The sequence below is a fragment of the Vulpes vulpes genome, chromosome X, assembly GCF_048418805.1.
Source record: "Vulpes vulpes isolate BD-2025 chromosome X, VulVul3, whole genome shotgun sequence".
NCBI classification, from domain to species: domain Eukaryota; kingdom Metazoa; phylum Chordata; class Mammalia; order Carnivora; family Canidae; genus Vulpes; species Vulpes vulpes.
Window position 1 is genome coordinate 39,454,243 of NC_132796.1, and position 13,431 is coordinate 39,467,673.

The 13,431-nt window shown below is 35.9% G+C and overlaps 1 long non-coding RNA gene across 1 annotated transcript in view; it reads right to left on the reverse strand.

Annotated features, from left to right (window-relative positions):
* Positions 1 to 1,501: 1,501 nt before the first annotated feature.
* The window catches only part of LOC140596302 (uncharacterized), a 128,186-nt gene continuing 116,256 nt past the window's right edge, over positions 1,502 to 13,431 (reverse strand). Inside the window, exons 6-7 of the long non-coding RNA XR_011998336.1 lie at positions 6,393 to 6,557; positions 1,502 to 5,749 (exon numbers count right to left, since the gene is read on the reverse strand). This is a non-coding gene — a long non-coding RNA (uncharacterized lncRNA). The remainder of the gene's footprint in view (positions 5,750 to 6,392; positions 6,558 to 13,431) is intronic.

Here is a 13,431-nt window from a genome sequence, read left to right on the forward strand (position 1 = left end):
AATTTGCAAGCCTTCTGTATCACTTGCATATGTCAGTAATTACTTAGAACTAAAAAAGTATGATGTCAAAAATAATATTAGTGGTTGCAAGAGTAATAAGTGTCTTCTATCATAAGACTTTGGACATCGGGCAGCCCAGGGTGTGATCCTGGAGACCCGGGATCGAGTCCTGCATCAGGCTCCCTGCATGCAGCCTGTTTCTCCCTCTGCCTGTGTCTCTGCTTCTCTCTCTCCTCTCTGTGTATTCTCATGAATAAATAAATAAAATCTTTTAAAAAAACTTTAAAGACTGGACATCAACATTGCCATATTCCATCAACACTAAAGTCAAACATTTGGGAGATTGTTTTAGAATTTAACACCATATGATCTTTTGACCAAACATAGGATCAGAACCATTCCAGCAAAAGGGATATTCTATTGAAGACTATGGACAGACCCCAGGGAAACTGGCTTTCCAGGGCACTGAGAAGATGGATGCCGAGAATGTCCAGGGAACTGTGCACACTTACTCTATGTTTTCCTTAAATGAGCATGGAGTCTTACTGATGCTAAGTTTAGCCAAGAATCACTTGCCTGTCTATTCTCCAGCTTGCCTCTAATGTTCTAGGCTATCTCCAAATATTTCCCTCTGAGGACATACATTATTTGTGTAAATTCTTCTTCAGTGATACTGTGGTGTAGTTAAAAAATATTTCCCAGATCAAAAAAGAGAACAAACAAAACACGCCAACTTTGCATGTTCAGTATCACTTGCAGCTTCCAAGGGATGCTGGGCTGGAGGCTGGAAAGATAACTTCACAAGATTTGCTGAACCTGCCCTTGCTCTGTTTGGCCACCTTGCTTCCAAGATGATTCTATATTCTTCCCTAAATAAACTAGGCATTTAATCTAATCATAGTGTGTGTAGTGTGTGTCTGTACACATTCATGCACACTCACACCATATGGTTTCTTACAACAGTTGCACTCAAATCTGCAACTGTCATTCAGATCCTTATGTGTGTATCATAAATGAGATTTAACATTTGAACATATGGCTAAATTGAAGGAAGAGAGGGATGGTGGGAGCAATGGGTAGAAATGAATGTATGAGAAAAGCACAAGAATATTATCATGAATTCAAGTTAAAAGGAGGGCACTACTCTGGATAATAATGATCAATGGAACACACACATTACATCTGCCATAGAGCCACAAGAACAAAGACAAGAGAGAGAAGACAACAGCAATAAAATTTTGGAAGCTGGAAAATAGATGGTTAAGTGGTAACTGAGTTAAGAGGCTCGAGTCAGCTGAATTCTAAACCAGCAGTGGAAAAGCCAAGAAACAACCCATTTTGCACCTCAGAATCCACTAAGAGCTCAGGGACTGGTGGCAGCAGCTGTAGAAATGGCAGTTAAGGTAAGGCTAAAAACAGGAGGTTTCATTGAAAATATGTATAAGAAGTTAGGTCCTAAAGTGTCTCCTTTATTCCAGACAGCCAAGAGACAGACTCTACCTCATTTTAGCAGAAGACTGAAGTTTTATTCATTGTAGTGAATAAGAAGGACAGCAAGTCTCCTGACTAGGAGACACCAGGTACAGCAGATGGTAGAAATACTAAAATAAACTTAAGGAGGGAGCCCTGGGTGGCTCAGTTGGTTCAGCATCTGTCTTCAGTTCAAGTCATGATCCTGGGGTCCTGGGATCAAGCCCCACACCGGGGTCCCTACTCTGTAGGGAATCTGCTTCTCCCTCCCCCTCTGCTGCTCCCCCTGCTTGTACACACTCTCTCTCTCTCTCTCTCTCTGTCAAAAAAATAAAAAAATAAAATCTTTTTTTAAAAAAATAAAATAAACATAAGGAAATAAGGGAAGTTTTATGTACTAAATGTTGACTCGGCCAGCTTTCTTTTCCCAGTCAGCTTTTCCAATGCTGGCCAAAGACAGGTCCTGTCTTGGGAATCTGACTGGTTCAGAGGAAAAACATATTAACACTGGGCATTTCCTAATGAAATAGGTAAGGTGGGCCACCTTATAGTGCTTCCCACAATTGAAAAATCTACTCATGTGTCCAAAGCTTTATAATCACTCAGATGTTCAAGGGTCACCAGATATTAAAAAAAAAATGAAACAAACTGAAAAAACCAACCAAACAGAAAATAGGAAGAAACAAACTTTTCAGAGAGAAAAAAAAAACTGTTTTTAAAATTATTTATATCCTCAGAGAGACAGAACACTACATCCACGAAACAAGAACAAGTTGATATGAAAAAAGAACATTCAGAATACACAAAGAGTGGAAGAACTATTGGAAATAAAAATTCAATAAAAGATTAGGAAGATAAAGTTGAGAAAAACTCTCAAAAAACAGAGTAAAAATATACAATTAAAAATAGAATAAAAAGGATAAGTAAAGGAACAGTTCAGAAGATCCAGATTTGAATAAGTGAGTTCATTTTATAGAAGGGAATTGGAAATATTTTAAGTCATTTGCTGAGATAGTCTTATGAATTCTTAAGTTTAATAAATTGTTTACTTTTTTCTTCCATTATCTTAATTTAAATTCAATTTCTTATTAGGTTTTAGCTCTTTTTCTTATTTATAGCTTATTTATAGTTTTCTAAAAGTAGTGGGGGAATGTGTACAGTTTAAGAGGCAAATAGGTCTGTAAGACTTACGAAGAAGAGTAATACTTGTCCCTCTCTCCCATTCCTGTGTTCCACAGCACAAGGCAGGGAAAAACAGAAGGGAAGACATCACCAGTAAAATAATTCCAGAACACTTCCCAAAATTGAAAGATTTGAATTTTCAGTTTGAAAGAGCTCATCATAATGGAGAAAAATAGATCCACATTAAGGCATGGTTTTAAATCACTTGGGACAAGGAAAAAAAGTCTTTCCAGAGAGAGAGAGGGATGAAAAAAACCCAGCTTTTATATAAAGGATCATGAATCATTATGGCATTTTATTTTTCCACAGCAATGCTGGAAGCTAGAAAACAATGGAAAAATGCCATCAAAACTTGAAGGAAAAAATCATTTCCAACCGAGAATCCTACATTCAGTGAAACTATGAATTAAGTATGAGAGCAAAATAAAACACCTATATTCTCAAAAATTTCACCTCCTATGCCCTCTTTCCAGGGGAAACTACTGGGGGAGGTGCTCCCCAAAAAAGACAGTAAACCACAAAAAAGGAAAATAGAAGAAAAGGCAAGAGGAGTACCAAGTGAAGAAGAAGGCACAAAAGAGTACCTAATATGGTAGTGAAGGCAGTCTAGGATGACTGTTCAGCAGGCCTAGGGAGCAAGATGTCCATATTTAAGCAGATCAGAAGTCTTGGAAGAGACTTCTCTGAAAAAAGAAGAAACTGATAGAGTATCTAATGTATTCAAGCTTACCAAGAGGAAAAATAAAGAGTATGGGGATGAAGTATTTTCAGGTACATAGAAAACTAAACAAAAAGGAAAAAAATTATTTATTCCAGGGAAAACAAAAAGTTATGCAGTATAAAAAAAAAAGCAGTCATAGTATATACTTCATGACTTAGCTGTGACTAGCATTCATTACACAGCCATAATAATTAAACACAGAATATTGTTTCACTTGTTCTATACAGCTACACTAGAAGAATAGGTGATGGAAAGTGTACTTGTACGAGATGGTAGAGGGACAACTTTTAGCACTGAAAAATCAGGAGTAGTAGTGTAAGGATTTTATTTAGGAAAAGGGAGACAAGGGTGCTTGGATGGTTCAGTGGTTGAGCAACCGCTTTTGGCTCAGGTCATGATCCTGGAGTCCTGGGATGGAGTCTTGCATCAGGCTCCCTGTTCATCAGGGAGCCTGCTTCTCCCTCTGCCTCTATCTCTGCCCCCCTCTTTGTGTCTCTTATGAATAAATAAATAAATAACCTTTAAAAAAGAAAGAGAAAAAGGGAGACAAAATGGCTGGCTCAGTTGGTGTAGCATGAGACTCTTGATCTTGGGGTTGTGAGTTTGAGCCCCATGTTGGGCATAGCATTTACTTTTTAAAAGAGAAAAATCAAAGGGGGAGGCATATAACAAAAGAAAGAAGGAAAGAAGTTGAAGGGGGCTGTCTCTGAGGACTGGGAAATGCTGGAGGAGGAGCAAGTAGAAGGGAAGAGGCCAGGGACAGCTGCCCTCCACAAATCTTATAGACTTATTTGTCTCTTAAATTATGTATATTACCACACAACTTTCAGAAAATTAAACCACAAATAAGAAAAAAGAAACAACTAAAACTTTTTTTAAAGAAATCATTTGTAAAGCTTAAGAATACACAAGAAATCATTTGTAAAGCTTAAGAATACACAAGAATGGGATGCTCAGTGGTTAAGCATCTGCCTTCACGTCAGGGCATGATCCCAGGGTCCTGGGATAGAGTCCTGCATCAGACTCCCTGTTTAGCAGGGAGCCTGCTTCTCCCTCTGCTTGTGTCTCTGCCTCTCCTCTGTGTGTGTCATGAATAAATTTTAAAAAATAAAATTTTTTTAAAAATAAATAAAAACAACTTATTCTTAATTTCAAAATTTGTGTGATGTTAACAAAAATGATATATAGTAAACTGGCTTTCTAGAATATAAACTATGAAAAAATAACTATGAAAATATCTTTGACTCTCTCTCAAGAAATGCCAACAAGCTGATTTCAAGGACAGAAGAGCATTACTAAAACATTGAATCTAATCCTCCTAGAACACTCTACAATTAAGGTTAATGATCATATACATTACTAAGGAACTTCATAATCCTGATGTTTTCTAAATAAAAATGAAAATAATTTAAATTTAGTGATAAGCACGATTTGCTGAATTTTAAAAGTTTGAAAATTCATGCTCCTATGGGGGTGAATATACTATTCAATTAACCAAATTAATTATTTCCTAACCATCATTAATTAATTACAATTTACAGTCTCTATTAACAGATGATGGTGATCAGTTAATCTCTTTTTAACAGCACAAGTCTGGCAATTTGGCAATAACTAGTCACAAACTCAAGGAATTATTTTGAGAATCAAGCATATTTTATGTGGGACCTCTAATTTCAATTATATATATGTTCTGGGAAAACTATGTTCATCTGTGTTAAAATCTGAAATTAATTGTATGTAAACTATTATTTACCAGATTTGTTTGTGGAAGTCAGGTAAGCTAAATGCCATCAAGTAAAATGGATGATTCCCAGGAGACAAAAATACATTGCATCTGCCAAAAAAAATCTTGTGTCCTTGATAGCTAATTCAATCTCAATTTCTACAAATTGTGTATAACAAAGAGGTTACACTGTTAAAATGTGTGCCCTTGGGAATGTTCTGGAAGATAGAATCAAGTAAACTTGTATTACCATTGTCATTATCACATGTGAAGCTTTTATAAAACTGTGTACATGGCCTTTAAAACCCTTACTAAAAGAGCTGAAGTTTTCAACTCTCTAGAGTTCTGAGATAGGAAAATTTACAGCAACAGCATACATTTTAAATCTAGAGGTCCAAAAAAATTTTTTAAGGAAATTTCAATAGTACAGTCAGTTCATCAACAAACACTTTTGAGTTATCCAGAGGGAATCTATCATATTACCATGTGCTTAGGAATACAACCAAAGGGGATCCCTGGGTGGTGCAGCGGTTTGGCGCCTGCCTTTGGCCCAGGGCGCGATCCTGGAGACCAGGGATCAAATCCCACGTCGGGCTCCCTGCATGGAGCCTGCTTCTCCCTCTATGTCTCTGCCTCTCTCTCTCTGTGTGTGACTATCATGAATAAATAAATAAATAAAATATTAAAAAAAAAGGAATACAACCAAAGACAAGGTCATAGATCATGTCCATCAGAATAACTGCAAGTACATTCAGCCTCAATAGTAATCAAACAAATCCAAATTAGATTCAAATACAATTTCTACCATCCAAATTAATAAAAGATATAAAAAATATGTTACCGTGACAATGTGGCAAGGAAATTGGAACTTATAGGCCTTTTAAGACTGTTAATTGGTACAAAATTCCCAGAAAAAAAATTATTAAAAGATAAAAATATTTATATCCTTTGAACTCAATTATACTTCTAAGAATCCTTAAAAAAAGATAAATCTTTGGTATGTATAAGTCCATTTGTATAGAGTAATTCATAGTACTAAAAATTTTTATTATATAATGTCTAATAATAGGAGATTGGTTAAATAAAGTATAGGCTAATCATATTAAATAGCTGAAAATCATGTTTTAGAAGAATATTGAATGTTATGGGGTTTTTACATTTTTTTTTTATTGGAGTTCAATTTGCCAACATATAGCATAACACCCAGTGCTCATCCTGTCAAGTTTTTACATATGATAAATTGTAGGCAAATCTGGACAAAAATCAATATGTAAAAAAATGGAAATATATACTCACAGCTAAAGAAAACTGAAGAGGGCAGCCCCCGTGGTGCAGCGGTTTAGCGCTGCCTGCAGCCCAGGGCGTGATCCTGGAGACCCCGAATCGAGTCCCACGTCAGGCTCTCTTCTCCCTCTGCCTGTGTCTCTGCCTCTGTCTCTGTCTCTCTCTCTCTCTCTGTCTCTATGAATAAATAAATAAAATCTTTAAAAAAAAAGAAAACTAAAGGGAGGGGGGAAATGATGTGGTAAACAAAGGCAGAAGAGAAATTATTAAATTTCCTTACTCTCTACAACCCACTGACAAGTCCTCAAAACAGGCAGAGTGACCTTTTCCTAGGGACTCAACTGCCTCAACGTTAATACTTTGCTGAGGGCAAGTCAATCTTAGCCCAACCCCCAGAATCTGGTAAGTGTACTTTAACATATAAAAACTCCTTTGGATGGGGCACCTGGGTGGCTCAGTGGTTGAGCACCTGTCTTTGGCTCAGGGCTTGATACTGGAGTCCCAGTATCGAGTCCTGCATTGGGATCCTTGCATGGAACCTGTTTCTTCTGTCTCTGCTTCTCTCTGTGTCTCTCATGAATAAATAAATAAGACCTCAAAAAAATTCCTTTGGAAACTTCCTTTACCTCTACCCTCCCCCAAGATACAAGTTGGCAATCATCCCCCAAGCATATGACCCACTGATAGACATCTGAAAGGTCTCACGACTCAGGTTTTATTAGACAGTAATAATAATCCTTTCCCAACAATAGCTAGCCTCCTCAAGGTCCTGGAACCTTGCTTCCAAAATTCCTTAGAGACTTATGCTCTCCCTAACCCCCTCTCAACTTGAAAATATATAATGGGCCACTCCTCAGGGCTCTGGTGCAGCTCTTTTTGCCCAGGGGTCCTGTCCCTGTCCTTTATTAAAACCACCTTTTTTTGCACCAAAGATATCTCAAGAGTTCTTTCTTGGCCATTGGCTTCAAACCCTAAGATATTTTCTACGTCACTTAGTGGTTGGATTTTTATTTTCTTCTTTTGTGCTTTTCCTATGTTGAATGTAGGAAAAAGGTTGTTTTTACTGCGGATTACAATCTGCTAAATTTTTTACATTACTTCAATGAAACCAAATTCAAACTAAATGAAAGTAGCATAACAAAATAAATGCCAAGCAAAGGGGTAATGAAGTATTTGTATATGCTGTCCTCTTTATGTAAATTTGATAAGTAATCCAGCATCATTCAGGCACTTTCAAATCAGAATTTCTTTATAGGGGCAATGGGTCTGAACAAAGCAGCCCAGCTACTGCTGACCACCCACATCACCACGGAGAGGGTGCTCAGTGTTAGAGCTGCAACTTGCAACCCTAGGATAGATATTGTCACTGTGGGATTCTGACTGATTTTCAGTGCTTCTTGACATTATCGTAGATTTCACTCATGTAAATCTGCCCTAATGAATGCAGCACTCAACTCTAGATACTTCTCTAATGCAGCATCATTCCTCTCTTTCCTATCATACAAAAACCTCTCAAATATTAAGAGAGAGATCAGTTGGGATATCTGACCTATACATGTGGATGGAATTTGTAAATTTTATCTGGGGAGTTTATTTTTCATTTGATGTATATAAATGTAATATAACCACAGGATTAAAAAAATCAAACATGACAGAAGAGTATAATATGAAAAGCAAGGCATCCTCCCTCCTCAGCCCACTTCCTAGAGATAACCATTTTAACATTTTTGTAGCTAGTTTTCATGCATATATACAAATAGTGAATGAGATCATATTACATACATCATCCTACACCATGTCCCTCTCGCATAGTAATAGTTCTTGGGTGCTCTGCCTTATTAGTGCATTTAGATCTACATTTATTCCTTTGAACAGCTACATGGATCTATTATTATTATTCACTCATAGAACTCCCCTGAGTAACTTTAAGCACATTGAAACAGTAGTAGTTCAACACTGGACCCTTAAACTGAAACCTGGTTAAGGAAGTCAAATGAATAAGAAACGAGCTGGACTATGAGGCTGCCTCACTAGAAGGTCATCTGTTTCCAGGGTTGGTGAGAAATCATATATTTTGTGGAATCTCAAAGAGTTAAGAGGTCACTTTCTCCTGTTTTCTTCACTCAGTTCCCTGGATTTTTAAAAAATTATGTAAGCTTCATATTGAAGCATAATATATAAACAAGAAAAATTTAGCTCCCTCCCAGTTTTGAATATACATGCAAAATTCCAACAGGAAATCTTATCCAAATTAATATAAAAATGGAACAACACAACAAAAATAGATCATGTTTACACTAGGAATTAAAGGATGGCTTACAACAGACTAGAGGAGAGAAGTCATACTATCTTGATTCATGTAGAGAAATAATTTGATATAGTTCAATATTTGTGATAAAAAAACTCAGCAACCCAGAAGTGATTTTTCTTACTTAATAAAACTTACCACCAACATTATATTTATTATAGAAATTTAAGGGGATCCCTGGGTGGCGCAGCAGTTCGGCGCCTGCCTTTGGCCCAGGGCGCGATCCTGGAGACCCGGGATCGAATCCCACATCGGGCTCCCGGTGCATGGAGCCTGCTTCTCCCTCTGCCTATGTCTCTGCCTCTCTCTCTCTCTCTGTGACTATCATAAATAAATAATTTAAAAAAAAATAAATAAATAAAAGAAATTTAAAAGCATTCCTCTTAGGATCTGAAATAAGATAAAGATGCCCACTGAAATTGCCATTAATTAATATGGTACTGGAAATGTTAGCCAGAAGCATAAGAAAAGAAAAAGAGATGAGAGGTTAAGTATTAGAAGGAAATATATGAGATTGTCATTATTTTCAGATAAGTTCATCTCCCTAGAAGGGCCAACAGAATACAAGCTATTACATTTAATAAATAAGTTGAGCAAACTTGCCAGATACAAAAACAGCCTACAAAATACAATGTGTTCCTCTACATCAGAAGTAAATAATAACATTGATAAAATAAAAAAGAATTTATTTAGGAATTATTTAATCCAAGAATATATATGACTTGTTTGGCAAAAATCTAAAAATTTTACTAATGACTGTAAAAGATGGTCTGTGTAAAAGGGGAGAAATTCCATTTTATCTGATAGTAAGACATTACTCTGAAGATCTCAGTTCAATCTAAATTAATTTATAAATTCAATACAATTCCAATCAAAATCCAAGGTGGATTTTTTTAAAGAAATACAACATATTTACTCTAACATTTACATAGAAAATAAAAATCATAAGGAACTAAGCCAGCCTCAAAAAAGAGAAGTTTAGGGATGCATCCTACTCAATAGTAAGATCTTAATATCTATAGGATCTACAGTACTTTCCCCTTATATTTCTCATATAATTTGTGGCCTCTCTTTTTTGCTTGATCAACCTAGCTAGAGGTTTTTCAATTTTGCTGGTCTTTTCAAAAACCAGGTTTGGGGTTAATTTTTTCTATTGTTTGTACATCTTCAATTGCATTGATTTCTATTCTTTTTTTATTCCTTTCCTTCTACTTACTATGGGTTTATTATGCTCATTTTCTAGCTTCTTAGGCAGAATTTTCAATAATTGACTTTGGATTATTCATCTTATCTAATATAAATATAAATATTTAAAGCTATTCCACAAATTTTGACATGCTATATTTTCACTTTCACTCAGCTAAAGATTTCCTAATTTCTTTTTTCACCCCTAGATTACTTAAGTGGGTGTCAATTTAAAATATATAGAAACATGTTTTATAGCCCAGAATATGATCTATCTTGGTGAATGTTCCATATGAACTTGGAAAGAATGTGTATTACATTGTTGAGTGGAACGTTTTATAAATGTCAATTAGATTAAGCTGCTTGATTGTGTTATTCAGGTTTTCTATATCCTCATTGATTTTCTGTATTCTTATTCAACTGATACTGAAAAAAGTGTTGAAATCATGGATCAAGAAAAAAGGGAAAACACAAATTCCATTAAAGAAATTGATTTCCTAATTAAAAATCTTCCAGCAAAAAAAAAAAGAAAAAATAATAATAAAATAAAAATAAAAATAAAAATCTTCCAGCAGTGCCTGGCTGGCTCAGTCGGTTAAGTGACTTTCAGTTCAGGTCATGATCCTGGGGGTCCTGGGATCCAGTCCCACATCAGGCTCCCTACTCAGTGGGGAGTCTGCTTCTCCCTCTCCCTCTGCCCCTACCCCTGCTCATGTGCGTGCCGTCTCTCTCTCAAATAAATAAACAAAATCTTACCAAAAAAAAAAAAAAAACCTCCCCATAAGGAAAACTCCAGACTCAGAGTACAATTCACTAGTGAATTGTATCAAACACGTAAAAGAAGAAATACTACCAATCTGAAACAAAAACTCTTTCAGATAATGGAGGAAGGAATACTTCCCAATTAATTTTATGTGGCCAGCAGAACCCTGATGCCAAATCAGAAAAAAAAAAATTACAAGAAAAGAAAACCACAGTTTTCCTTCATGAACATAGCTATCTACATATGTTGTCAACAAAATATTAGCAAATCAGGGGCGCCTGGGTGACTCAGTTAGTTAAGCATCTGACTGGGTTTTGGTTCAGGTCCTGATCTGAAGGTCCTTGGATCCAGCCCCGCATTAAGCCCCTGTTGGGCTCTGCACTCAGTGGAAGTCAGCTTCCTCTTTCTCCCTCACTCTCTGCCCCTCCCCCACCACATGTGCTCTCTCTCAAATAATTAAATCTTTTAAAAAGAACAAAGTAATTTGCCTTACTGACTAAAAAACCCAAGCCATATGAACATCTTATTACATGAAGAAAAAAGAAAAAGTAGTTCTGTTCTCACAAGTTCTATTCAACATTATATTTGAAGTCTTATTCAGGGTAATAAGCAAGAAATTATATATAGATATATAGATATATATACATAAAATATAATAGAAACTAAAATAATACAAATAAATAAAACTGTGTGTTGATGACATGACCTTTATTCATAATAATTGAAAACTGATAAGAACTCGGGACACCTGGGTGGCTCAGCAGTTGAGTGTCTGCCTTTGGCTCAGGGTGTGATCCTGGTCTAGGATCAAGTCTCGCATCAGGCTCCCTGTGAGGGGCCTGCTTCTCCCTCTGTCTGTGTCTCTGCCTCTGTGTGTGTGTCTCTCATGAATAAATAAATAAAATCTTTAAAAAAAGAAAACTGAGAAGAACTCAATTATCTATCCGCAAATAAACAGATAAGCAAATTGTATTATATCCTTATACTCAGCAGTCAGTAGGAAAAAATTGCTGGTACATGCAACATGGATCAATTTCAAAAACATGCAACGTGAATGAAGCTTATGAACTCATGAGGCTACATATCACATAATTTCATTTACATAAAACTTCAGGAAAGGAAACTCCAGTGATAGAAAGCAAATGAGTGTGTGCCTTGTGTGTGTGGCAAGGGTGAGGACTGATTTAAAAGGGAGGTTTGAGGGGTAATAGAATGCTTTATATCTAGACTGTAATGTTTGTTGATGGGTATATACATTTATCAAAACTCTTCAAACTGTATACTTAAAGTGGTTTCATTTTAATATATGTAAATTACACCTCATTAATGGTGTTTTTTTAAAACATCATTGTAATTCACATTAAACAAAGGAGAAAAAAATCAGATGATCATCTCAATAGATGTAGAAAAATCACTTGATAAAAATTCACTACCTATTCATGATAAAAACTCAATAACCCTGAATGAGAGGTAAACTGCCTTAAAAGGTATCCACTCGGGACACCTGGGTGGCTCAGTGATTCAGCATCAGCCTTCAGCTCAGGGCATGGTCCCTGGGTCCCAGGATCGAGTGCCACATCAGGCTCCCCTTGAAGAGCCTGCTTCTCCCTCTGCCTATGTCTCTGCGCCTCTGTGTCTCTCATGAATAAATAAAGTCCTTTTTAAAAAAGGTATCCACTCTACAGGGAAACTAAACATTATACTTATTGGTGAAATGTTGAAAGATTTCTCTTTGAGAATGAGAGTAAGACAAGGATCCCCTTCTAACTATTCTTCTATTCAACACCATACTGCAAGACCTAGCCCATACCATTAGTTAAATATAGATAGATGATAGATAGATAAGATAGATTAGAAATAAAACTTATTCACAAATATATAATATATGTACAAATACATAGAAAAGTCCAAAGAATCAAGCTAATCTTAGAATTAACAAGTTTAGCAAGGTTCCTGCATACAAAGAAAAAAATCACTGATTTTTGTATACCAGCAACAATCCATTACAAAGTGAAATTTTAAAAGATATGATTTATAATAGCATCACAAAAGATCAGATACCTAGGAATGAATCTGATGTATGGTATGTTCAGAGTTCTACACAGACAACTATGAAACTATAATAAGGAAGACCTAAACCAATGGAGAGATACCAATCTTCACGTACCAGAAGACCCAATAAAGTATAAATGTCAATTCTCTCCAAACCGATTAACCACAATTCTAATTAAAATCCTAAGTTTTTGTTCAAAACTGACAGTGGGTTCTGAAAATTTATAATACAAATGCAAAGTGCCTAAAATACCCCAAGCAATATCAAAGAACAACAACTCCAGTGGATATGAAAACTTATATAGCTATAGTAATAAAGATAATGTGGCACTGGCACAGAAATACTCAAATAGACCAATAAAATGGAATAGGTATCTAGATACATACATATAAGTATTTGATTCACAACAAAAGTGGTGCTGCAGAGCAGTGGGGAAAATCTCTTCAACAATGTTGGGTAAATTGTATAGCTCTATATTAAAAACTGAAATGTGATGCCTAATGCACCCAATTTACAAAATTCAATTCCAGTAGAATTGGAGATTTAAACGTGAAGGGCAAAACAAAACTTTTGGGTTAGGGAAAGATTTTAACAGGATACACAAAAAAATAGCACCATTATACAAGAATAGACTGGTAGATTGGGTTAACTATTTCTGACCATTGAAACCACTGAGAAAACAAACGGGACATTAGAGTTAATGATATCTGTAGTAAAATAACAAAAGGCTTACATCCAGGAT